We start from the raw sequence: 25,109 nt of genomic DNA, 5'->3' as shown, positions 1-25,109 counted from the left end.
TTCTTTGAGCTATTTGGTCTTTGAGTTGTTGAGCAATCCTGGAATTGGGGTTGGGTCACCTGGTAGCTCTATATTTAGTTTTTTTAAGGAACTTCCAAACTCTTCTCCTTAGCGGCTGTGGTTTAGTTGCTGAGTTGGATCTGACTCTTTCAATCCCAGGGACTGTAGCCCGCCAGGCTCCTCTGTCCAAGGGATTTTCACACTCCTGTCAACAGGGTAGAGAGTTTCCGTTTTCTCCACACCCTCTCCAGCAATCCTTGTTTGCAGATTTTGTTGTTGTTGTCTTTGATGGCCCATCTGACCCCTGTGAGGTGATACTTCATTGTAGTTTTGATTTGTGTTTCCTCTAACGACGAGTGATGTTGAGCATCTTTTCCTGTGCCTCTTAATGCCTTTTCAGTTGTTTGCCTACTTTTGGAAATTCCTTGCAAAATTATCAGTCCCCACTGCTTGCATTCTTGTTGGGATTGTTGACCAGCATGCTGTTTCCAACTTTAGCCGGACAGGGAGCAATGACTCATAGAGACCCTTAGGGTTCTCTGTCTTGGAAATTTGAATCTTGGGTGGAGAGAATCTTGGGTCCTGATTCATTTTAACAGTGTCTTGGAAACACTTCCTATTGGAAGTGTTAATTCAGTTAATTCTGTTGCAGGCTGTCTGAGAGCACCGACTGATTCTTCGGATTAAAAGACTATCCTGGGGCTTCCCTGGTGGTCCTGCGGTTAGGAATCCGCCTTGAAATGCAGGGGCCGCTGGTTTGATCCCTGGTCTGGGATGATACCACATGCCTGGAAGCAACTAAGCCCGTGTGCCACCACTACTGAGCCTGTGCTCTGGAGCCCAGGAGCTACAACCACTGAACCCTGAGCGCCTAGAGCCTGTGCTCCAGGAGAAGCTACCGCAATGAGATACCAGCCCACTGTGTCCAAGAGTAGCCCCCGCTTAGCACAACTAGGGAAAGCCGGCGTGTAACAACAAAGACCCACCAGAGTTTAAAAAAAAAAAAGACTATCCCGGCCTGTGCCTATGGGGCTTTTCTGTCCAAACAATCACTGATTCCCTCTGATCTGGCATATTGCATTCATTTCTGGCATATTGCATTCATTCATATTGCATGACTTTCAAATAATGATCTAGTTCTCAAGTTTTATTTCCTACAATGTTTCCTATTTATTCTCTGCTCTCTAATCAATAAATTGCCTGACATTAGCCATCTGGGGTAAACTGTAACAGTAAAGATTGACAGTGGAACACAGCCCCGGTGTCCATGCCTTTTGGGGAGTTCCTCGTACATTAACCCTGGATTTGGCTGTGTGGCTTACTTTGGCCAATGGGATGTTAGTAAACGCACAGAAGCTGAGGCTTATAAAGAAAGCCCTGTGCACTGGGATTTGTCCTCTTAGAACACTGCTGCCACCAGGTGATGAAATCCGGTCTAGCCTTCTTGAGGGTGAAAGGGCAGGCAGTTCTGACTCCCATCAATCCTCCTGCTGAAGCCTCCTGAGTGAGCAACTCATAGAAATCCAATTCTAAGACTTGATAAACGATGACTATTTAAAACTACCAAACGCTAGCATAGTTTTTACATAGCAATAGATAACTATTCCCATCTCCTTAATCAGAGCCATAGTTCATTAGACACATTTTAAAAATTGTTTTCTGTTACTTTTTTATATTCCAACAGAAGAGCCTGGTGGGCTACAGTCCATGGGGTCGCGAAAGAATCCATGTGATTTAACGACCGAACAACAGCAACGTCGCCCTTACCGCTGCTCCAGCCTCTGCCTGCTTTCTGGTTGGAAAGTGGAGAGCATGTGTTTTACAAGCTTTCCTTTATTTTCATGGCAGCATCTGCAGGACCAGTTTTTATCTCTTGCAAATTACTGCAGCCATGTTTTTTTTTTTTTTTTTTTAATGTACTACAGCATTTAAACAATGCCACTTCTTCCATAAAGCCTTTCCCCCTGGGATAGATGTGGCTTCTCCCTTTTGAGACTCTCGCAGTCTGGGTACTTGGAACCTCTTCCCTGACGCGTGGTTGTCTTCCAGGTAGCCTCTTGGGTGGCCTTGACCAGATGTCAAAGCACTGGTCTCTGCACTCCTTCTGCTCTGCTTCTCAGAATGTGGTCCCCAGACCAGGAGCAGTGACTTCACTTGCGAGTCTGTCAGGAAGGCCACATCTCAGGCCCAACCCCCAAATACTGCACCAGAATCTGTTTTACCAAGACCTCCAGATGACTTGAATGCATATTAAAGCTTGAAAGCATTACTTTAATGTAGGAGCATGCAGCTGAGCATTAGAATAACTTGGGATTAAAAAGACAAAAATCTATCCCAATGCCTGGGGACCATACTAGATGAGTTAACTTAATTTATAGTCTCAGTTGATACCCACTATTTTAAAGTAGAATTGCCAGGCTTAGCAAATAAAATACAGAAATATCCAGTTACATTTGAATTTTCGAACAACAGTAAAGCCAGTAAAGCTTTTCTATTTTTTAGTGTAAGTCTGTCTCTAATATTGCATAGGACATACTTACACTAAAAAATTCTTTTCAGTTGGTTTGAAATTCAAAAGTAATGGAGCATCTAAGTTTTATCTGCAGTCCATGGGGTCGCTAGGAGTCAGACACGACTGAGCGACTTCACTTTCACTTTTCACTTTCATGCATTGGAGAAGGAAATGGCAACGCACTCCAGCGTTCTTGCCTGGAGAATCCCAGGGACGGGGGAGCCTGGTGGGCTGCCGTCTATGGGGTCGCATAGAGTTGGACACGACTGAAGCGACTTAGCAGCAGCAGCAGCAGCAGCAAGTTTTGTCTGGCAGCCCTGCTGCTGCTGCTAAGTTGCTTCAGTCGTGTCCGACTCTGTGCGACCCCATAGACGGCAGCCCACCAGGCTCCTCCGTCCCTAGTCTAATGTTTGTTCCAGAGCACCAAATGATTTTCAAATCGTTGTCCAGTCACTCTGTTGTGTTGCGACCCCATGGACTGTATCACACCAGGCTTCCCTGTCTTTCACTTTCCCCTGGAGTTTGCTCAAACTCATAGCCATTGAGTCAATGATGCCATCCAACCATCTCATCCTCTGCCACTCCCTTCTCCTTTTGCCTTCAATCTTTCTCAGCATCAGGGTATTTTCCAATGAGCCGGCTCAAATATTAGACTGCAATAGAACCCCTTGGAAAGATTTATCAATAGAGTCCTAAGCTTTAATCTTCAGAGTTTCTGATTCACTGGATTTGGGATGAGGAAGAAGAAATTGTATTTCTCACAAGTTTCCAGGGAAAACTCTTGCTCTGGAAACCATATTTAAGAGCCCCTGGTCTAGGACTTCCCTGGTGGTGCAGTGCCTAAGACTCTGCATGCCCAGTGCTGGGGACCCAGGTTCAATCCCTGGTCAGAGACGTGGATGCTGCACACTGCCACTAAAACCTGGAGCAGCCAAATAAATAATGGGTTGTTTTGTTTGTTTTTTTAAACCACATTAAAAAAAAAAAAAAAAAGGAACCATTGGCCTAGCATGAGATTTGTCTCAATGGAAGCTTCCAGTTCAGTTCAGTTCAGTTGCTCAGTCGTGTCTGACTCTTTGCGACCCCATAAATCGCAGCATGCCAGGCCTCCCTGTCCATCACCAACTCCCAGAGTTCACTCAGACTCATGTCCATCAAGTCGGTGATGCCAAATGTATACAAATCGGTGATTGTGGAAAAACCTCTGGGTAGATACCGCAGTTACCTTCATCAGCAATGCTGAACATGAAAATATGTTTATACAGGATTATATAAAGATCAAGTGTGTGGGTAATAAAATCAGTCCCCTACTGGACACAGTGAGTTTCGGTGCAGTCAGGCTCCCTTGCACCAGGGCTATGAGAAGCTTAGCTTATCCCCAAGAAGATGGCTGTCAGCCAGAGCCGACCCACAGAAACACCATGTGAGCCACAGATATAATTTTAAAAATGCTAGTAGCTACATGCAATAATCAAAGGCACAGATGTAATTAATTTTAGTAACAGATTGTATTGAACCTAGTATATCCATCATCTTAATCTGTAATCATTATCAACAATTAGTGAAATCACTGACATTCTTTTTTTCATACTAAGTCTTTGAAATCTGGTGTATATTTACACTTAACTTGTATCCAAATTAAGACCAGCTACATCCCAAATGTTCAATGGTCACATATGTGGCTCGTGCCTGCCTTAACGAAAAGTGTAACTTAAAATTTACTGCCTGACCCTGAACTGCAGGACATGACTGACCTTGGACAGATCAGTGGTCCTGCCACTGCATTCTCTGACCACAGACTTGGGCTGGTTCCCAGGCCAGATGTACCCTGTGATTTTTCCTTTTTCCAAATTCCTACCCCTGTCCTTCCCCTCCTCACTCCTGTGCCTTTGCTTGAGGGGAAACTGCATGAAAGAAAATTCCAGTGTCAAAAATAGCTGCTGCTGCTGCTGCTAAGTCACTTCAGTCTTGTCCGACTCTGTGCGACCCCATAGAAGGTAGCCCACCAGGCTCCCCCATCTCTGGGATCCTCCAGGCAAGAATACTGGAGTGGGTTGCCACTTCCTTCTCCAATGCATGAAAGTGAAAAGTGAAAGTGAAGTTGCTCAGTCGTGCCCGACTTCGAGACCCCAGGACTGCAGATACCAGGCTCCTCCATCCATGGGATTTTCCAGGTAAGAGTACTAGAGTGGGTTGCCATTGCCTTCTCCGCAAAAATAGCTAGTGGGGCTTAAAGGGACTTTGCTGTCCATCCAGGGTCATGTTAAGTGGCTGAAACATGGCGTGAGTGCATTGTATGTTTGCTTTGGACAGGATTTTTCATTACCCAGGAGGCTTAACAAGACCTTGTTTAATCTGGTTTTAAAAATCGTAAGTGCCAGAGAGAATGGCATTGACCTGGGATAGCAGGGAAAGCGTCCTAAAGCTTTCCTTTTCAAGGAAACTGTTGCTGTTGTTGCTTAGTTGCTCAGTCCTGTCTGACTCTTTTATGACCTCATGGACTGTAGCCCACCAGGCTCCTCTGTCCTTGGGATTTCCCAGGCAAGAATACTAGAGTGGGTTGCCATTTCCTTCTCCAGGGGATCTTCCCGACCCAGGGATGGAACCTGTGTCTCCTGATTGGCAAGTGGATTCTTTACCATTGAGCCACCTATGAAACCCCCTCAAGGAAGTTGGCTCCGTGTTGGCTCGGACTGCAAAGACTGCCTGCAATGTGGGAGACTCAGGTTCTGTCTGTGGGTCAGGAAGATTCCCTGGAGAAGAGAATGGCAGCGCACTCCCTATTCCTGCCTGGGAAATCCCATGGACAGAGGAGCCTGGTGGGATATACAGTACATGGGGTCACAAAGAGTTGGACAGGACGGAAAGACTAACACACAACACACAAGAGAAAGAGAATAAAGACCAGCAAAAGGTGATAGACCAAAAGTCTTACGTTCCTTACGTAAGTCTTACGTAAAACATGCATGGTGTTGTAATTGAAATTACTGTTTGTATTTTTTTTTTCACAGATTAGTGACATATTGATTTCATATTTCAGGCTCTTTAAGTTGCAAAGTTGTCAGAGAATTTAGTCATTTATGGTTAAAAGTCAGATGAAGTTATTTATCAAACTACTGCTCTATGAGACAGAAAAGACAAATGCACAGATTTTCTGTGTATTAGTTCTATTGCCATAGCCTTGGAAGGTTCAGAGAAGCTTTAGTCTGAGGTTCTGTGAGATTTGGAACTTGGTTACCTTCATACAGAAGCAAAAAGGCGCACAGGAGGTTTGCAAGCTAGGATCACAGATATGATCTAGAATTAGGTGTGAGGTCCTGAGACACAGGTTAAATTTAACTTAGATGATTAACCAGATGAATTTTCGGCTAGGATTTCAACTGTAAACAATCTGACAGGGTGATTGGCAGCCTCTCATTATAGAGGCGTAGTGATTAATTAACACAGAGCTTAATTAATTTTGTAAGTCAAGGAACAGTATTGCCTTGCAGTGAAAATCAATATTTGAATACTTGGAGCCCTTTCTCTGAGTCAATTTCACTCAGATATTTAGCTCACTTTAAATTCCCAGTTCTTAGTAAATGTTATGTGCTTCCAACTATTAAGATAATTGGGAATATTTATGATATTCTACCTCAAGCTATTTTGGGAAAGATGTAAAATGTGGATAAATACATTTTAAAATCCTAGTTTCAATTTCAAAAGCATATTTTTATTATTGTACTCATCACGATGCTAAACTACATTGTTGAATGTAAAGAAGTGCATAGAAATAAATTGTGGAACATCTCTCCCCATTCTAGCCTTGCCTTTGGTAGGAATTATCTTAATGCTGTGCTCAACTCACATTTAAGTTTTTTTGCCACTGTCAAAGTCTACAGAATTATTTCCTTACATATTGGAGTAAGTCTCCGGTGCTCCACAGAAAGGAGACTATTCCCTTGGCATATGACTTAACAATAATTTTCATTCTGCAGAAAAATGGAGAATAGGGGATTTTCTTCAGCCTGGAAAAGTAATGTGCTGGGAGAAGCCAAAAATTGTTCAAAGGTTGGGAATTGGAAGGGCTGGATCCTTCCTCTGGCTGGGAAAGAGGGATGATGCCTGCCAAGTAGCACAAAATGAAGACTGAGATACCAGGTGGTCACTTGGACCATCTGAAGCTGGGCTCTGAACAAATAAAGATGCTCTCTTCCCTGAGGAAGACAGTGGTGAATGTGGGGTTGACCCGTGGTGCAAGGCAGAGACTGGGAGGGAGGTGGGATGAGGCAGGGGTGGCCCTCCAGAGTAGAGGCTCTCCAGGCATTCCTATAGAGGGAATGTGAAATCTTCTAGAAGCCTAGAAGCCCAGGGAAGGCTCAGAGGTATGGGGGTGGGGGTCTTTTTTTTCCCTTTAGCTAAACCAAGAGCCAGAGCAAAGCTTGAGGATCCCTGGAAGGGGAGGGTGAAGAGAGCAAACAGGGAATGACTCTGCTCCAAAAAGGCCAGAGAGGACTGCAGGAAGAGATGATCAGGAAACAATCCCAGCCTGTACACTGCCGGTGGAAATGCAACGCAGAAAACACAGCAACTGCCTCAAAAAATTAAGAATAGAATCACTGTATGATCCATACACTCAGAAGAGTTAGAAGCAGGATCTCAAATAGATATTTGTACATCAATGTTCTGTAGCAACATTATTCACAGCAGCTGAAACACAGAAAGTAACCCAAATGTCCACCAGCAGATGACTGAATAAGCAGAATGGGGTCTGTCGCTCAGTCGTGTCTGACTCTTTGCGACCCCATGGACTGTAGCCTATCAGGCTCCTCTGTCCATGGGATTTTCCAGGCAAGAGTGCTGGACTGGATTGCCATTTCCTTCTCCAGGGGAATCTTCCTGACCCAGGAATCGAACCCAGGTCCCCCACATTGCAGGCAGACGCTTTACCGTCTGAGCCACCAGGGAACCCCAATGGAATATCATCCAGCCTTAAAAAAGAGAAATTCTAACAACTGCTACAACATGGATGACCCCTTAGTGGTGGTGTTTAGTTGTTGAGTCGTGTCCGGCTCTTTGCGACTCCATGGACTGTAGTTTGCCTGGCTCCTCTGTCCATGGGATTTTCTAGGCAAGAATACTGGAGTGGGTTGCCATTTTCTTCTCCAGGGAATCCTCCCAATCCAGGGATCGAACTCGCATCTCCTGCACTGACAGGTTGATTCTTTACCACTGAGGCTCCAAGAAATGTAGTAGTTATTTGGTTTGTGTGTGTTTGGACAGTCAGTTGTGTCCAACTCTTTGAGACCCCATGGGCTGTAGCCCTCCAGGCTCCTCCATCCATGGGATTCTGCAGGCAAGAATACTGGACTGGCTTGCCATTTCCTCCTCCAGGGGATCTTCTGACCCAGGGATCAGATCCACGTCTCCTGGATGGGCAGGCAGACTCTTTACCATCTGAGTCACCTGGGAAGCCCAGTTACTTGGTTTAACTAAATTTTTAAGTAAACATCACTTGTTTGGGGTCTCTTTAAGGTTGTAGAGAGGGAAGCAGTGACACCAACTCAAGTGTGGGGTATCTGAGCCTAAAAACCAAGAGAGAAGCAGTGATGCGGGACAGGTGGAGATGAGGTACCAGATAATTTGAGGGTCATCTGTGGACACTTGGGTCCTGAATTCCTGCTTGTTACCAAAGCCAGGCTCCTCCCCAGGCATCTGTGACTGCTTAATACCATGTATACCAATCATGTGCACAGAGGGGACATTTATTTTCTAGTAAAGATAAGCAATGACCTCTGGTCACTCTGTTTTCAGGAATAAGATACAAATTATTTTTCTTTACAGATTTTAAACTGACTCAACAGTCCTAAATAGCTTCTTATTTTATTTTGAATAAAATTTTAATTTCACAGTTTATCATCATGAAAACATACATACATAAGCTTTAAGTGGTTGCCTACTCGTCATTTTAATTCATTAATTGGATTTGTCATTGAACCGTATTTTTATGGCATCATGAAATTTACAAAGAAATCTAAGACTTCAAAGCTATGTAAATCCAGCTTTTCTCCCAATTCATTTTTTTTTTAAAGTCAGTTTTTGGTGCATCATCCTATTTCTGTCATCTCAATATTTCCTCTCTGTACTCATTCTCTTAATTCCTTCATCCAGTTTTACATTTTCCCATGCCTTTAATACTTTATATTTACTTTTATATATTTACATTCATTTTTTAATTCCAGACTCATTTATTCAACTACTTCAGTGTTATCTGTCTTCATTGCCTATCCAAAATGCATGTCAGTCCTTCAAGTTTGAAAACAAAATGCTCAATTTTCTCTAAAACTTGTCCTTTCTTCTGTTTCTCCAATCTCAAACTTACTTTATTCAACAGATATTATTGATAATATAATGTCAGATATTGCTCAAGATTCATCAGGGAATAAAAAAGGAGGGAGAAAATAAGCAACAAATAAAACAACTAAATTACCTAGTGTGTCAGAGCGATTTGTAAAAAAATTTAGAGGAAAATGAGATTGGGGTGCAGTGGGAAAAAGCCAGGATCGTTAAATAAGGTGGTCAAGGGGACAACACCTAGGTGGCATTGGGACTTGAAACTGGCGAGGGAGTTCAGCATTGGGAACTGGTTTAAGAGAGATAAGAAAAGAGACACTGAGATAATAACACTTTTTAGGGGTTCCTCTATGTGTTGGTCCTAAGGAATGAAGATCTAACTGGCAGAGCAAATGGAATCAAGACCATGTTTTCCCTTTGTTTTTATTAAAATTTCAACAGAAATACAAAAACATAGAATGTGCAAAAATTTTAAGTGTAGATTGTGAAGAATTTTCATAAGGGCTTCCCTGGTAGCTCAGATGGTAAAGAATCAGCCTGTAGTACAGGAGACCTGGGTTTGATCCCTGGGTCAGGAAGATCCCCTGGAGAAGGGAATGGCAATCCATATAAGGTGAATGACAGAGAATGAGATGGTTGGATGGCATCACAGACTTGATGGACATGAGTTTGAACAAGCTCCGGAAGTTGGTAATGGACAGGGAAGCCTGGCGTGCTGCAGTCCATTGGGTTGAAAAGAGTCAGACACGACTGAGCGACTGAACTGATAAGGTGAACACTAAATCAGAAAATAGGATAGTGTCAGCACTCTGAAGATACCTTTGTACTCAACCCAGGCACTAGGCACCCAAAGGTTACCGTTGCATTGACTTCCGATTCCACAAGTATCTTTTTCCAGTTTTGGAGCTTTACGTAAGTGGAATGATTTAGTGTGTACATTTTTGTGATGGTCTTCTTTCCTTAAATTATGTTTGTGAGATTTATCTATGCTGTTGCATGCAGGCAGAAGGCATTTATTCTCATTTCTGTATAGTGTTTAACTGTACAGACTTAACTGTGATGAAAATAATTTATCAATTTTAATTTATTAAATTGAATAATTTAATAGATTATTAAAGCTAATAATTTAGTGTAATGAGATGTATTAATTTTATTCCTTAGAGTGTGCAGTTTTTGTGTTCTGTGTAAAAAAGTTTGCCTTTGCCAAAGTTATAAAGATATTCTCCTATGTTAAATTCTAGAGCTTTGTTTACTTTTTAAAAATTTAGGTCTAAAATCCACCTGGGAGACTTTCCTGGTGATGTGGTGGGTAAGAATCTACCTGCCAAAGCAGGGAGTACGGCTCAACCCTTGACTCAGGAGGATTTCACGTGCTGTGAAGCATCTAAGCTCATGCACCACAGCTACTGAGCCCTTTCGCCCGCAGGCTGTGCGCCACAATGAAAGGCGGCACCACAGTGAGGAGCCCAAGTATCCTAACAAAGAGCAACCCCTGCTCACCGCAGCTAGAGAACGCCTGTGCACATCAACCCAGACCCAGTGCAGCCAACAAGCAATTAATACATAAAATTTAAGAGACACCAGTAAAATAAAACCCATCCGGGATTAATTTTATGTGACATGTGAGGTAGAGTACAAGATTCATCATTGATTATTGTTATTAAAGACATCTTTTCCAATTTTTTCATTTCATAAATTCAGTTCAGTTGCTCAGTTGTGTCCGACTCTGTGACCCATAGACTGCAGCACACCAGGCTTCCTTGTCCATCACCAACTGCTGGAGCTTGCTCAACCTCATGTCCATTGAGTCAGTGATGCCATTCAACCATCTCATCTTCTATTGTCCCCTTCTCCTCCTGCCTTCAATCTTTCCCAGCATCAGGGTCTTTTAAAATGAGTCTGTTCTTTGCATCAGGTGGCCAAAGTATTGGAGTTTCAGCCTCAGCATCAGTCCTTCCAATGAATATTCAGGACTGATTTCCTTTAGGATGGACTGGTTGGATCTCCTTGCAGTCCAAGGGACTCTCAAGAGTCTTCTCCAACACCACAGTTCAAAGGCATCAATCCTTTGGTGCTCAGCTTTCTTTATAGTCCAACTCTCACATCCATACATGAGTGCTGGAAAAACCATAGCTTTGACTAGATGGACCTTTGTTGGCAAAGTAATGTCTCTGCTTTTTAATAAGCTGTCTAGTTTGGTCATAGCTTTTCTTCCAAGGAGCAAGTGTCTTTTAATTTCATGGCTGCAGTCACCATCTGCAATGGTTTTGGATCCCCCCCAACTTAAGTCTGTCACTGTTTCCCCATCTATTTGCCATGAAATGATGGGGCTGGATGCCATGATCTTCATTTTTTGAATGTTGACTTTTATTGCATATATGCAATGTGTCTCTGGACTTTCTATTCTATCCAGTTTGGGTTACTGTCCATCTTTGGGCCACTTGCAAAACTAATTACCATAGCTTTTTACCCAGTCTTGATATCTGATTGTATAAATCCTCCAACTCAGCTTATCTTTGTTCAAGTTTGTGTTGACTATCTTTGGACCTTTAAGTTCCTATATAAATTGATAAATAACTTGTCAACTTAAATTTTAAAATATCATTTTGATTGTTATTTCATTAAAACTAGAAAGATCAATAGGAGTACAGCTGACATCTTTCTAATATAGCTTCCAATTTACTAATTAGTCTCCCAAACTCTTATCACAATACAGCCTCCTTTTCTTACAAACCTTTTTCAGTTTGGCTGAGTCTGTTTTGCTGCTTTCTGTGTAGAGGTCTTTCATTTTTATTTTATTTATGTTCAGTGGTGCTATCTTTCTAACATTCATCATTTTCTATGATAATTGTTGGTTTTATATAGAAATGGAATTAACTGATTTTCTTCATGTGTTAGCCGTGTATCTAGCAACATTGATGAATTCACTTCTTAGTTGTAAGAGTTTATAGATTTTTGTGCACATTTCACATACACAATCACATTATCTGTAAATAAGGACATAATTTTTCCTTTTCAATCTTCATATAATTTAGTTCCTTTTTTTGCCCTTTTCACTGGCTAATATCTCCAATATAACATTGCACAAAAACTGTCATGAAAACATCCTTACCTCATTTCTGATCTCAGATCAGATGCTCTCAATTTCTCACCATTAAATATGACACTTTCTATAAATTTTGTGGATATTCATTGATCAAATTAAGGAAGTTACTTTCTTAGTTTTCTAAGCATTTTGCTTGTTTTTAAGTCATGAACAGGGGCTGAACTTCAACAAATTAGTTTTCTCCATTAAAAAAAAATTATCAGATATTTTTCTTCTTAATGTGGTGAATTTTATTGATGGATTTTAACAGATGGGCCAGTCTTATAACATAAGCCTGACTTGGTTAGGATATATGACTTTTTTTGTAACTTCCTGGATTCAATTTGATAACATTTGTTTGAGCACATAATGTATGTGATCACGAAGGACAGTGGCTTGTCATTTTCCTTTCTTGTAGTGGTCTTGTTACGCTGTCCGGTGGTCCTGCTATGAGCACCAGGTCACTAGCGATGCCAAGGTCAGTTGATGATATCATGCTATCTCTTGGCTATAAGGCCTGCATTTCTCTTTTTGGTCCCCACTTCTGGCTAAAGGTAAGTAATGTTATGCACTGATCTAGGATACGCAGCTTTTTACCATTGCTATGAATTTACTGATCAGGAGCTTGTCCAGAATATGTTGTCTGTCACTGGGGGAGGGCTTGTGTTTCCTGCTCTCTTTGTTGCGAGTTATCCCAACCTCTGATATCACAAGAACTGTGCAGTATCTATGTGTGTGTGCATGAGTTGCTCAGTTGTGTCCAACTCTTGGCGACCCCACAGACCATAGCTCTCCAGGCTCTTCTGTCCATGAAATTCTCCCGGCAAGAATACTGGGTTGTCATTCCCTTCTTCATGGCTGTGCAGTAGCATTTAATAATCAGGGAAAGATAACATCCGCCAACTGCAGCCCCAGTGGTTACCAAAGTCAAATTGACCATCTGTTCTTATAATAGACTCTAGATGATCATCCCAGCGTATGAAAACATCTCCTGAAGTTCAGCTGGTCTTTTCTAGAGATGCAGGTGGTTTTCTTGTCCTTACAATACAGAGGGAAGTGACACTGATTACTCTAAGTACTGTTAAGGCAGAGTGAATTGTGATAATCATGGCAAAAAAGGTTATAAAAATCTGGCTTGTTAAGTCCAAAAAATACACCAAACTGTATTCTTTGAAATGGTATATTTTTTAAAAGAAAGTGAAAGGACATTAGTTTTGCTAAATAAGCAGCAGTAGTTTTAAACAGTGATGTCTAGAGCTGATCTACCACTGGTCCACACTGGTTCATCCATACCAGCTCATCACCGCCGACAGCTTTTCTGACTGGTTGGTGCCATGGCTCAACCAATAGACACTTATTTGGAATATCAGCTTGGTTATGTCATGGTTTCTGTATCTTTTATACAAAAGGAGTCTTAGAAAGAGATCTACCTGTTTAGATAGACATGTATATACAAGCAGGCAGTCATACATTGTTCATAAATATTTGCTAAGTGTTTTATTCATGAACTCAAAACAACCAGAGTTTCATTTCCTATGGTGACTTTTTCTTTTCTCTCTTAGCAGAGGTGAACAAGAAAAATATATTACCTGGACCTTTTGTTTGTTTCACACAATGTGTTTCCACTTCTCTGATTTACCTCCCAATAGTGTCCCATGGTCCAGCTGGACTGGTCTACTGGGTAGGTCCCAAATCTGCCTGAATATTTACTTGCTTTGTCTCATCTCAGAAGACTCCTTTGCTGTCCCAGTGTAACAGAGTACCTACACTCAACGTCCACTTCCAATCCTGCCTCCTTCTGAGGGTTTTCCTTGGCCACTAACTAAAATCATTTTTTCTCTCTTAGTCTTCTAGTACTTACTAGCTCTCCTGCGACCCAGTGATAATTTGTTTGGGGTGATATTAATTTATTATGTAATTCCATGTGTGACTTATCCATGTCAAGTGTAAACTCACTGAAATTTAAAATTATAAAAACTGACCCCAGCACTCAGCATAGCAGGACTTCCCATGTGGCACAGTGGTAAAGAACCCGCCTGCCAATGCAGGAGATGTGGGTTAGATCCCTGGGCAGGGAAGATCCTCTAGAAGAGGAAATAGCAACCGACTCCAGTATTCTTGCCTGGAAAATCCCGTGGACAGAAGAGCCTGGCAGACTACAGTCCATGGGGTTGCAGAGTCAGACATGACTGAGTGAGCACAAACACTGGCAAAAACAAACAGCCCAGCAGCTTGCAAGGAGCAGAAGGATTGTTGTCCCAAGCTGGTGAGAGGCATGTAGACACTCACTTTCCCTAGCTCAGAGTTTAGTCTGCAAGACTCAGGGGGCCCAGAGATTTCAAGCTTGTTAAGATCAAATGCCTTCATTTCCACATTTGCATTCCCTTCCCCATTGAACAAGTCCTAGAAAGCCCAGGAAGACTTAGGTATGGGGTAAGGGGTAGAGCTTAGAAAATCTGCCAACTTCGGGTCCTCCTCAGAGCGGCATGGTGGGGGTAGGGGTGGCAAAGGGAGCAAAGGGCAGGCAGAGGCATCACTAAAGAGGAGACGGGAGCATGCCTCCTTCATGACTGTGCCAAGCCTTGTTGATTTTATACCTTTAGAAACTGAAACATTTAATGCTGAAATCTAATTAATCTTTGAATTATAAGGTTATTTAGGAGCATGGCTGTGATTAGTAGAATCATGACCTCAAAAAAATGCCCATATCCGATCTCTGGGACTGATAAATACGTTATTTTACTTTGTAGATGTTTTAAAGTTAAGGATCTTAAGATGGAGAGATTATCCTGAACTATCTAATTGAGCTAAATGGAATCTCAAGGGTCCTTATAAGTGGAAGAGGGAAATTCAGACTGAGAGCCAGAGATGGGGCTGGTCTTGAAGATGAAGAAAGGGCCCAGAAGCCGAGAAATGCAGGCAGCTTTTTGAAAACAGTGGAAAAGGCAAAGGAAGAGATGGTCCCCAAGAACTTCCGGAAAGAACACAGCCCTGTTGATTTACTGATTTCAGCCCAGTGAGGACTTTGTCAGGCTTCTAATTTACAGAACTGTAAAATAATATATGTGTATTTTTTTAAAGCAATCAAGTTTGTGGTAATTTGTCACAGTAGCCAAAGAAACTGACACAGTAGCAAAAGCAATATATCAAGCATTTTATGGGATGACCTAACTGGGAAGGCCAAGATAAGCTGGAGAGTTCAGGGAAGGTTTCCCTGTGTGCAGCAAATAAAGGGAGAAGGAAGTTTCAAGACTAAGAGAAGGGGAGAGGGCTTTGTAGTCTCTGCGGTCAAAACGTGTGTTGAGGGAACAAGAGCAGAAGGGAAGAGGGTGAAAAATGAGAGGGAATTTGGAACTCTACAAGCTGCCGCACCTTGCTAGCAAGCAACATGGGAAGAGACGCAGCAGGAAGGATGGGGTGAGAGCGTGGAGAGGACTCCTCTGTGCTGGAGAGGGATTTAGGCTGTCATCAGGGGGCCATGTGGAGGGAATGAACTCTTTTACCTCTTTTAATGAATTGCAGTATGTGAGCGTATTGGGGGGTTGGAATGACATAGTAAAAATTTGCATGAAAAATATATCTTACATATCATATATACACACATATGGGGCTGCTCAGGGGGTGCTAGTGCTAAAGAATCCGCCTGTCAGTGCAGGAGGCATAAGAGGTGAGGTTTCAATCCCTGGGTTGGGAAGTGGCAACCAACTCCAGCATTCTTGCCTGGAAAATTCCATGGACAGAGGAGTCCGGGGGCTACAGTCCATGGGGCTGTGAAGAATCAGACGCAGCTGAGTACACATACATGAAAGTGAAAGTGAAGTCCTTCAGTCGTGTCCGACTCTTTGCGACCCCATGGACTGTAGCCCACCAGGCTCCTCCATCCATGGGATTTCCTAGGCAAGAGTGCTGGAGTGGGTTGCCATTTCCTTCTCCAGGGGATCTCCCCATGTATATATACAGAGACACATAGATATGTACATATGGCTGTGTGTATATATATATACGTATACACATACACATATACATGGAGAAGGAAATGGCAACCCACTCCAGTATTCCTGCCTGGGAGGTCCCATGGAGAGAGCAGACTGACAGGCTACATACAGTCCATGGGGTCACAAGAGTCAGACAGGACTTGCCGACTAAACCACCACATACACATACATATAATATATATGTGTATATGTAATTCTTCCTGTTAGCAAACAACTTCCAAACAGAAATGAACAATAGTGATTTCCAAAATAAACCCTGGTGGCTGAGTGTCGCCCAGCACAGTCTCTGAATGCGGGTGCTTGAATCACAGTCAGACCCTCTTTCCTTCTGGGCCACAATGTGCTCTGTGCTGGGTGAGGAGGCTGCACTTTCTTTTGCCCCATGCTCCTCCTCCTCCTGGCCCCATGCCCCTCCTCCTGGCCCCACGCCCCTCTTCCTCGTGGTCCCCATTCAGGAAGGGCGCTGATGCAGGTTTGGAGACGCTTTGGTTCCTACGCTATCTGCATCAGATCAACCCAAGCCATTCCAAAATAATACACGACACTAATACGTTTATAAAAATATGGGCAATCTTATCAAGCTGATAGGTGTGGAGCTGCTCTGCTTGGAGGGGGTGTGGAGGCCAGACTGCCTTCTGCTCAGCTTTCTGTCTCGGCCCAGGGCACCCTCACACAGCCCCTACGGATTCTTCCATCATAGTCGGTAAACTACCACCATCGCCCTCCTTCACTCCAGTTAGTGTGAAACTACTGTGAGTCTGGAACTGCTTTAGGCAATGGAGGTAGAAAACTAAAACGATAAAATTCTCTTCCTTTCTAACTAAGCTGCAGGTAATAATTAGTGCCATGGAGAAAAACAAGTCTGAAAACAATTTAGAAGTTTGGAGTTGGAGGAATAAACTTCAAACAGGTTAGAGAAGATAGAGTTTATCTTCAGATGCTTTGCTCTTATCAGCTCAGCAGAGAAGGTTATCAGCTGAGCCTGCTGGAGGGGAGTTGTTGCTAGAAATCTGGGAAGAGAAGCGGAAACTTGAAACAGTCATGTGGGAGGAGAGAAACAGGTATGGGATCACTGGGAAGTGTCACGGCCCGCTTGAGGTTAATGATGATAAATGCAAAGTGAAGCCAGTTGACACCTCTCCCCTCTCTCCCTTCCCAAAAGAGAAATAGATAATCTTAGGAGAAGTGTGAAGAAAACAAGCTTTAGAATATTTGGCTATTTATCGATTGGTTTGAAAATGTATTTATTTATGTCTGCACTGAGACATAAATAAACGTCTCATAAATAAATAAATAACAAACGACATGGACAGTGCCGCATGCGGGCGTTCTCCAGGGGCTGCGAAGCTGCGGTGTGCTGACTTCTCTTGCCATGGCTTCTCTCGTTGGAGAGTCTGGGCTTTAGAGAGCCGGCTCAGTAGTTGGGGCGCAGGGGCTAAGTTGTAGCATGTGCGATCCCAACCACTAGGATTCCCAACCACTAGACCATGGGGGAAGTCCCTATTTGGCTGGTTAAAATGGTTTGTATTTACTCGGTCATAAAAATAGCAGCCAAATGCTAAAGCGATAAATGAAATCTATACACATTTGATCTGTCTTTCCCCAATTTCCAACCTCTAAGACACACCAATGGCATTTTATATTTATGGGTGATTTATAGATTCTTCTGAACTACATTATGTAGGTTGCCAATATTTTCTAACTCCACACTCTTGTTAAGGAGTAGTTGCCCGTTCCCCTCCACACAAGATACATTAAAATTACCTAGTGACTAGTACACTTGAAGAACTGTGAGATACAGTCCGTGTTTCATACCAGTTGGAATTGTTACTTTCAGTTGACGTCTCCTCCAGCAAAGTGCACAGAAAGCGCGCCTTCTCCTCCGATCTTGTCCGTTTCTTCTGGAATACAGTGGGAAGAGTTGGACACGCCTGCGAGACTGGACAGCAAGAGCAACACAGTGGGGCCGAGATGTAAAATGTTTTCCCTTAGCCATTATTACGTTTAGTCACTTTGAGAAAATCAGTTCGCTCTGTCCTGCTGGACACTGAGCCATCCGTCCTGTATCTACCAGGAAAATCTTGGACTAATGGAGTAGATTTTCTTCCTCAAGAAGAGTTGAGGAAAGGAGCAGAGATGAGAGGGTCTCAGGACGCCAGGCAGCATCAGATTCTGAGCCAGACGCAAGCGCAGAAGAAGGAAGTGTCGTGTTTATGGGATCAACTTGCAAATGCAAACATGAGTCAGCCAAAGCCATATAACAAAGGATCTCAACAGCTGGATTTCTTCGGTGTTTAAGGCAGTAATAAACATCCATGACTATCTTTGGAACATGTTTTATCTCTACTTATACATATACATATACCTGTTTCATAGAACTGTATGGATTGGTTAACCAAAACTTACCTAAGCACGCTCAACTTCCACTTCTCTAATTGGGTCCCAACCCATAAATTAATCTGTTGGGAATTTTTTTTTATTTTAATTTCCTATTACTGGAGTAGGAATCAGCAGTTGTAGGGTTTCAAGGAAGACCCTGAAAAGCCCTCAGATTTGCGGGGATTTGGGCTGCAGTTTTCTGTTACATGAAAAGGAGGAGAACAAATAATTAGTGAGGTTTTTTTTTTTTTTTTGGTCTTCCCAATGGCACCCCACTCCAGTACTCTTGCCTGGAAAATTCCATGGACAGAGGAGCCTGGTAGGCTGCAGTCCATGGGGTCGCAAAGAGTCGACACGACTGAGTGACTTCCCTTTCACTTTTCACTTTCATGCATTGGAGAAGGAAATGGCAACCCACTCCAGTGTTCTTGCCTGGAGAATCCCAGGGACGGGGGAATCTGGTGGGCTTCTGTCTATGGGCTTCCGCACAGAGTCATGACTGACGCGACTTAGCAGTAGCAGCAGCAGCAGCTCTAAAAGTTTATGAACTTTCAAAGGGATACAGGAGCCAGTCTGAAAGCATTTCAGCCAAAGCTGTAACTATTTGTGAAACAAAACATAATGTATTTATAGCTCAAAGAGATATAACTCAATTCATCAGGGGCTTCCCTGATGGCTCAGCAGGTAAAGAATCCGCCTGGAATGCAGGAAACACAGGAGACCTGGGTTCAATCCCTGGGTCAGAAGGTCCCCTGGAGAAGGGAATGGCAACCCACTCCAGTATTCTTGTCTGGAGAATTCTATAGACAGAGAAGCCCGGCAGGCTACAATCCCCCGGGCTGCAAAGAATTGGACACAACTGAGCACAAAAGCACATAAAATAAACACGTATGAATCCATACTGATGTAAATGAATGACTGAATCGATAAATATTTAAGAGGGAAGGGACACATCTTCCTTCCAGAATAATTCCAAATAATAAAGCAGATACTCTCCCCTCCAGGATGGAGTTTCATTCCCCCACCCCCACCCTCCCCTTGAGTGTGGGTTGAACTTAGTGACTTTCACCCAAAAAGAGAGTATGAAAGAGAAATAGTAATTGCCTGGGAGAAACGGGGCAGACAGCTCTCTAACCAAGCGATGAAGGTCAACATCATCAGTAATAAGTCCTGTTGCTATCATGTAGCCCCAGACAGGGCACTTTGCCTGTGTGGTCGCCTCTCTCAAATCCATGTACTGTGTTTAGTCACTCAGTCCTGTCAGACCCCTTGTGACCTCATGGACTGTAGTCTGCCAGGCTCCTCTGTCCACAGGATTCTCCAGGCAAGAATACTGGAATGGGTTGCCATGCCCGCCTCCTGGGGATCTTCCTGACCCAGAGATCTCCCTCATTGCAGGCAGACCACAGCCTAATGATGAGAAAAGCATCAAATGAGACCAAATGATAGATATCCACAAAACAGCTTAGCAAAATCTTTGGAGACTGTCAAAGTTAAGAAAAAACAGAGAAGACCAAGAAACTGTCACAGATAAGAGGAGATTAAAGAGATACAACACTGAAGTGGAGTGTGGAATACTGAAGGCAATTCTGGAACAGAAAGATCAGAAAGAAAACTAGATCAGCAGAAAAAAGATCAGCAGAAAACTAGTGAAATCTACACTAGGTCAAGTTTAGTTAATAGCGATGGATCAATGTTCATTTCTTAGTTTTGACAGCTGTACCATGGTGATGTAAGACGTGACTGCTAGGGGACACCACAAGGGAGGTTTAGGGAATCTTGTACTCTCTGCAACTTTTTCGTAAATCTAACGTGTGTCAGTTGCTCAGTCCTGTCTGACTCTTTGTGACCTTATGGACTGTAGCCCGCCAGGTTCCTCTGTCCATGGGACTAATCAGGCAAGAATACTGGAGTGGTTGCCATTTCCTCCTCCAAATTTGGTAAATCTAAATTTACTCCAAAATAGTCTTCAGTTCAGTCACTCGGTCGTGTCCGACTCTGCGACCCCATGGACTGCAGCACGCCAGGCTTCCCCGTCCATCACCAGCTCCCAGAGCTTGCTCAAACTCATGTCCAATGAGTCGGTGATGCAATCCACCGATCTCATCCTCTGTTGTCCCCCGTCTTCTCCGGCCTTCCATCTTTCCCAGCATCAGGGTCTTTTCCAAGGAGTCAGTTCTTCGCATCAGGTAGCCAAAGTATAAAAAACAAAAAGTATATGAGCTTGGAGATTAAACAGGACCATTTTTAAAAAAAAGCAGCAGGAACTATCTACCCCTCGCCCCCAACAGAATAACCCAATTACTGAGCGGTGCCCAGGGTTGGGGACTTGAGTGTCGGGGTGCACACAAGGCACCCCGGGGCGCCTGGAGCCGGGCGCGCGATTCCGGCCGCTGGGAAGCCCAGGCCCCGCCCCGGAGCCGCTCCGGCGCCCGACTCTGCCCCGGGCGCGCCCTGCCATGCGGGGCGGAGCTCCTTGGAGCCGAGGTGGAGCCACCGAGCCCGGCGGAGCCGACCCGCCCTACCCGCCCGAGGTGCGGAGCCAGGGGAGGAGCGGCGCCGGGACCCCGCGCTCGCTGAGCGCCCTCCAAGGTAGGCGAGCCCCAGCGATCTTCGCCCGGGTCACCCCACTGCCTCCCGGGCGAGCGGGGGCCAGGCGCCCTTGGAGCGGGTCCCCTCCACCCTCCCCTCGTCCCGCCTGGAGCACCAAGGGCATTTCCCTGCACACAGGTCCTGGGTGAGGACGGCATTCTCCCTGTAAACCGTTCTTCTGGACTCGGATTCCCTGGGCTAGAGGTTTGTGCGCCTCCAGGGTGGCATCACCCACTCGGTGGGCACGAACTTGGGCACACTCCCGGAGGAGATAGTGAAGGACAGGGAAGCCTGGCGTGCTGCAGTCCGTGGGGTCGCAGAGAGTCTGACACGACTTGGTAACTGAACGACGAGGAACCGAGTTGCCTTTCCCGAGAAAGGATACCCCCTCCTTCGCCCTGCGCACGCCCGATTGTTTATTTAGGTTGCTCTTAGGCAGTCCCTTGGCTGGGGGGGGGGGGGGGGGTCCCCCTCTTCAGAGGCGGTGGAGAAAGCCTTCTGGAAAACTTGGCTGTCACCTATGGACCCCCGCAGGACGACTTTGACAGTTCCCTGTGCCCCGAATTCTTAAGAGCGCAGACGGTCATCCTTGCTGGCTTCTGTTAGCTTCTAGTGAAGGAAGAGGGACCTGTTGGATGACAGTTTTCGGCTGTCATGGGATTCTAGAGCTGAAAGTTACTTATCCCCCCGGCAGGTGTGCAAAGGGGCAGTGTCATCTTAGGGAAGGAATAGCGCGGGACCGTGAGAGGGGAGATTTAGATTGCATGAATGGCATGGCTGCAAACTTTTAACCTTCTTGGAGAGCAAATACATTTACATATATAAAAGAAGCAGTTAGTTCCAAAGGTACCTGAAACTCAGTCTGCCATTTTCACTCTAGTTTTATTTTTAAGAAATAAAAATCTTTTTTTTCTTATTGCTATACATTGGCTAGATAAAGTGTTCAAAGGGAATTATTTCTCACTTGCAACTGGGGAGAGATACTGTGTGTCCTTTTATGTGCCTGATGGTATTAAATATTCAGCTCTGCAGAAATCTGGCTTTTCAGAAATGTGATCTGAGCTGCAGTCTCAGGTACTCCTGCAGACACAACAGGTGCGATTGTTTCCTGCTGCTGGGCCGTCCTCCTCCCTCCCACCCTACGCTGACCCTTTGAGTGTGAAGGTCTGTGACACAGAGGAATTTGTGCCTAAGGCAGGGACTTCCCAACTCACTACGGAAAGAATGAAAATGGCTTACACTTTCTGCGACCTCCCAAGCTTCACAAGGTCTTCACCTTTTAATTTGCTAAATAAATTTAGTAACCAAACCTGCACTAACTAAAGAGAGGCTTTTGAAAACTATTTCAGTGGTATTTTTCACGTTTATGATTTCAGAAGATATTAGCAAGCATGTTAATATATTTGTTAGTGTAGTGATTTATAATGTGTTGGAAAGTGGGCTTGAGTTGTAATCCAGATTCTGGACGAAGTTGGAAAAATCTAAGCTAGATTTGGTCAAAACTGAAAAATGAGGCATATATTTATTTGTTTGGAATGATGACTGAAAAAGGAAACAACTAAGACTTCTGAGGGCTTCCCAGATGGCTTTGATGGTAAAGAATTTGCTTGTAATGCAGGAGATCAGAGTTTGATCCCTGGGTTGGGAAGATCTCTCTGTTCTCCTGGAGAAAGGAATGGCTACCCACTCCAGTATTCTTGCCTGGAAAGTTCCTTGGAGGAATGTCAAAGTCTTTTACAGTAGTGGGCTTGAATCTTTGAGATTTTTACATTAAAATTAGATGGCCATTTATTGATGGAAAAGCATTTCAAAATGGCAACATGTTACTATCAATTTAGTAGCATGTTTAAGTGAATTTACATTTTACTAAGCATCTAAACATGGAAACAGTCACGAGCTTGGAAAACAAAAATATGTGCGTGTGTGTGTGCTCAGTTTTAGAAAATATTTGGTGCACCTGGGGATTTTCAGGCCTGTTCATATATTAACTGAACCACTGAACCAACATTTATTGTATAGGGCACCATGGTCTGTCTTGGAGACACAGGGGGATAAAAGTTGGTGTAAATGAGACACATTCCTGTCCTCTGGAATTTATACAGCTTTGGAATCCTCCAGAACACCCTGAGTCCATAACCAGAAACCATATCAGTCATCATCTATCATTTACACTGACCAAAACTAGATTAGTTTCAAATCACAGACTCTTTTCCACTGATTTAAATGGTCAAATTTAAAAATTGTAAAGAAATTTATATGTTATTTAGGTCAGTTTCCTCTTTTACTTAGGCTGGGAAAGAATTTAGGAATCCTGTATTCTGAGTTTAATATTATGAAATATTAAGATCTTAAGCCTGAAATAGCTTAAAAATTCAATTTCATGCAAATTCAATAAAATTTAAATTTGTAGTAGTAGTAAGTAGATGCCAATCATTTAGGGGTTGAAAAATTTTAACTGAGAAAATTGTATCCATCAAGTTATTTTTTTTTCTTGTAAATTTAAAAAAACATGACTACAATTATTTTTTAACCTCAGAGGGGAAAAAAAATGACTTTATGTAAGACATTCTTGCTTTTTTTTTTTTTGGCTATTTATTTTAAAACCAGCTCTATTGGAGATATAATTTATAAACTATCAAATACATCACACTCTACAATTTAATGATTTTTAGTAAACTTACGGAATTATGCAATCATTATCACAATCCAATTTTAGAACATTTTCATCCCCGCCCCTCTCTCCCCAAATCTCGAGTGCCTGTTTGTAGCACTCACCATTCTCACCCTCAGACCCAGGCAAGCACTAATCTGTTTTCTGTCTCTTTAAATTTGACTTTCTGGGCATTTTGCACGATGAGATAATAGAATATATGGTATTTAGCATCTGACTTCTTTCACCTGGAGTAATGTTTTTGAGGTGCATTCAGGTTGTAGCATGGTGGTTCCTTTTTATTGCTACTAATGTTCCTTCCATTGGATGGCTATGCCAAATTTTGCTTACCTTGATGGATATTGCTGCAATTGAAGTGGTAAGACAGATATTTTGGTCCAACTTCCATAATTTGAAAATAACTGATAGGAGCCAAACACTTATTTATATTTATGAAAAAATGTATTTCTGACATGCAATACTGATACTTACCAAATGTCATAACTGTGATCTTTCTGTGATACTCCCTGAAAATAGTAAATAGTAAATCCCAAGCCAGTAGCAGAAAGCATCAGTCATTTCATATTCTAGGTTGGACTTGGAAGACACTAACTCTTAATGTTAACATTTGGAAAGAGGCCAGGCTTCCCTGATGGCTCAGATGGTAAAGAATCCACCTGCAATGTGGGAAACCTGGGTTCAATCCTTGGGTTGGGAAGGTCCCCTGGAGGAGGGAGTGGCAACCCACTCCAGTATTCTTGCCTGAAAAATTCCATGGGCATAAGAGCCTAGTGGGCTACAGTTCATGGGGCCGCAAAGATTTGGACACGACTGAGTGTCTAAACACACACTCACACATCTCCTTTGTGTGTTTTCTTCGCAAATAATATGCATTTAAATGGGAGAATTTTGATGCATGTTTCATCCAACAGTGATAACTGAACTACTCTTAAAAATATGAGCCCTTGTTAATAACATTCTTTAGTGGCACACCTAACAGAAAGCAAGAGTCATCTGTAGCCGTAAGCCAAAAAGTAGAAGGGAGCGCATCTGAATTTGCATGCTTTTCATTTTATTATTTTGTCGTTTCTATCACTGTGCTGAAGGGTGAAACTGATGCAACTGATGTTGACTTACCAAATCAGGCACTAGTTTGAACTCTGAAAATCTAAAACAGAAGAAATACCACTCTTTTTTTCCCCTGAGGCATTTAGAGGAGCTAGACCAAATGATAAATTATTCCAGGTTTCTATTAAATAGTGATGTTTTCTGTGAACAAAGAACTCTCTAACACTACAAAAGCATTTTGGTATATACCTTTCTTAGGTGTTCATTTAGGGGAGATGTTTTCTTCTATACCCGCATTCACCCTGTTTTGTGTCAATTCTTATGGCAAATGCATTTTTAGTGGTTTACGTTTGACAACTTATGCTTAAAGATCCGCTTAGGGAGATTTCTCCAGTTGAGTGGAAACTCTTCTATAAAATGTCGGCCAATTCTGTGCAGCTAAAGAGAAGACACTGTCTCTGAATGCCTGTAAGTTACTGCTGAAACTGCAAGTTC

At 43.1% G+C, this 25,109-nt stretch overlaps 1 protein-coding gene across 1 annotated transcript in view; it reads left to right on the top strand.

Annotated features, from left to right (window-relative positions):
- Window positions 1-20,870: 20,870 nt before the first annotated feature.
- Window positions 20,871-25,109, top strand: part of CCDC68 (coiled-coil domain containing 68) — a 58,604-nt gene continuing 54,365 nt past the window's right edge. Inside the window, exon 1 of the mRNA XM_052660537.1 lies at window positions 20,871-20,896. The gene's annotated coding sequence lies outside the window, so the exon portion shown is untranslated. The remainder of the gene's footprint in view (window positions 20,897-25,109) is intronic.

This window comes from Budorcas taxicolor, chromosome 22 (assembly GCF_023091745.1).
Source record: "Budorcas taxicolor isolate Tak-1 chromosome 22, Takin1.1, whole genome shotgun sequence".
Classification (NCBI taxonomy): Eukaryota; Metazoa; Chordata; class Mammalia; order Artiodactyla; family Bovidae; genus Budorcas; species Budorcas taxicolor.
The sequence above is the reverse complement of the archived record's forward strand: the minus strand, read 5'-3'. Positions and strand labels throughout refer to the sequence as shown.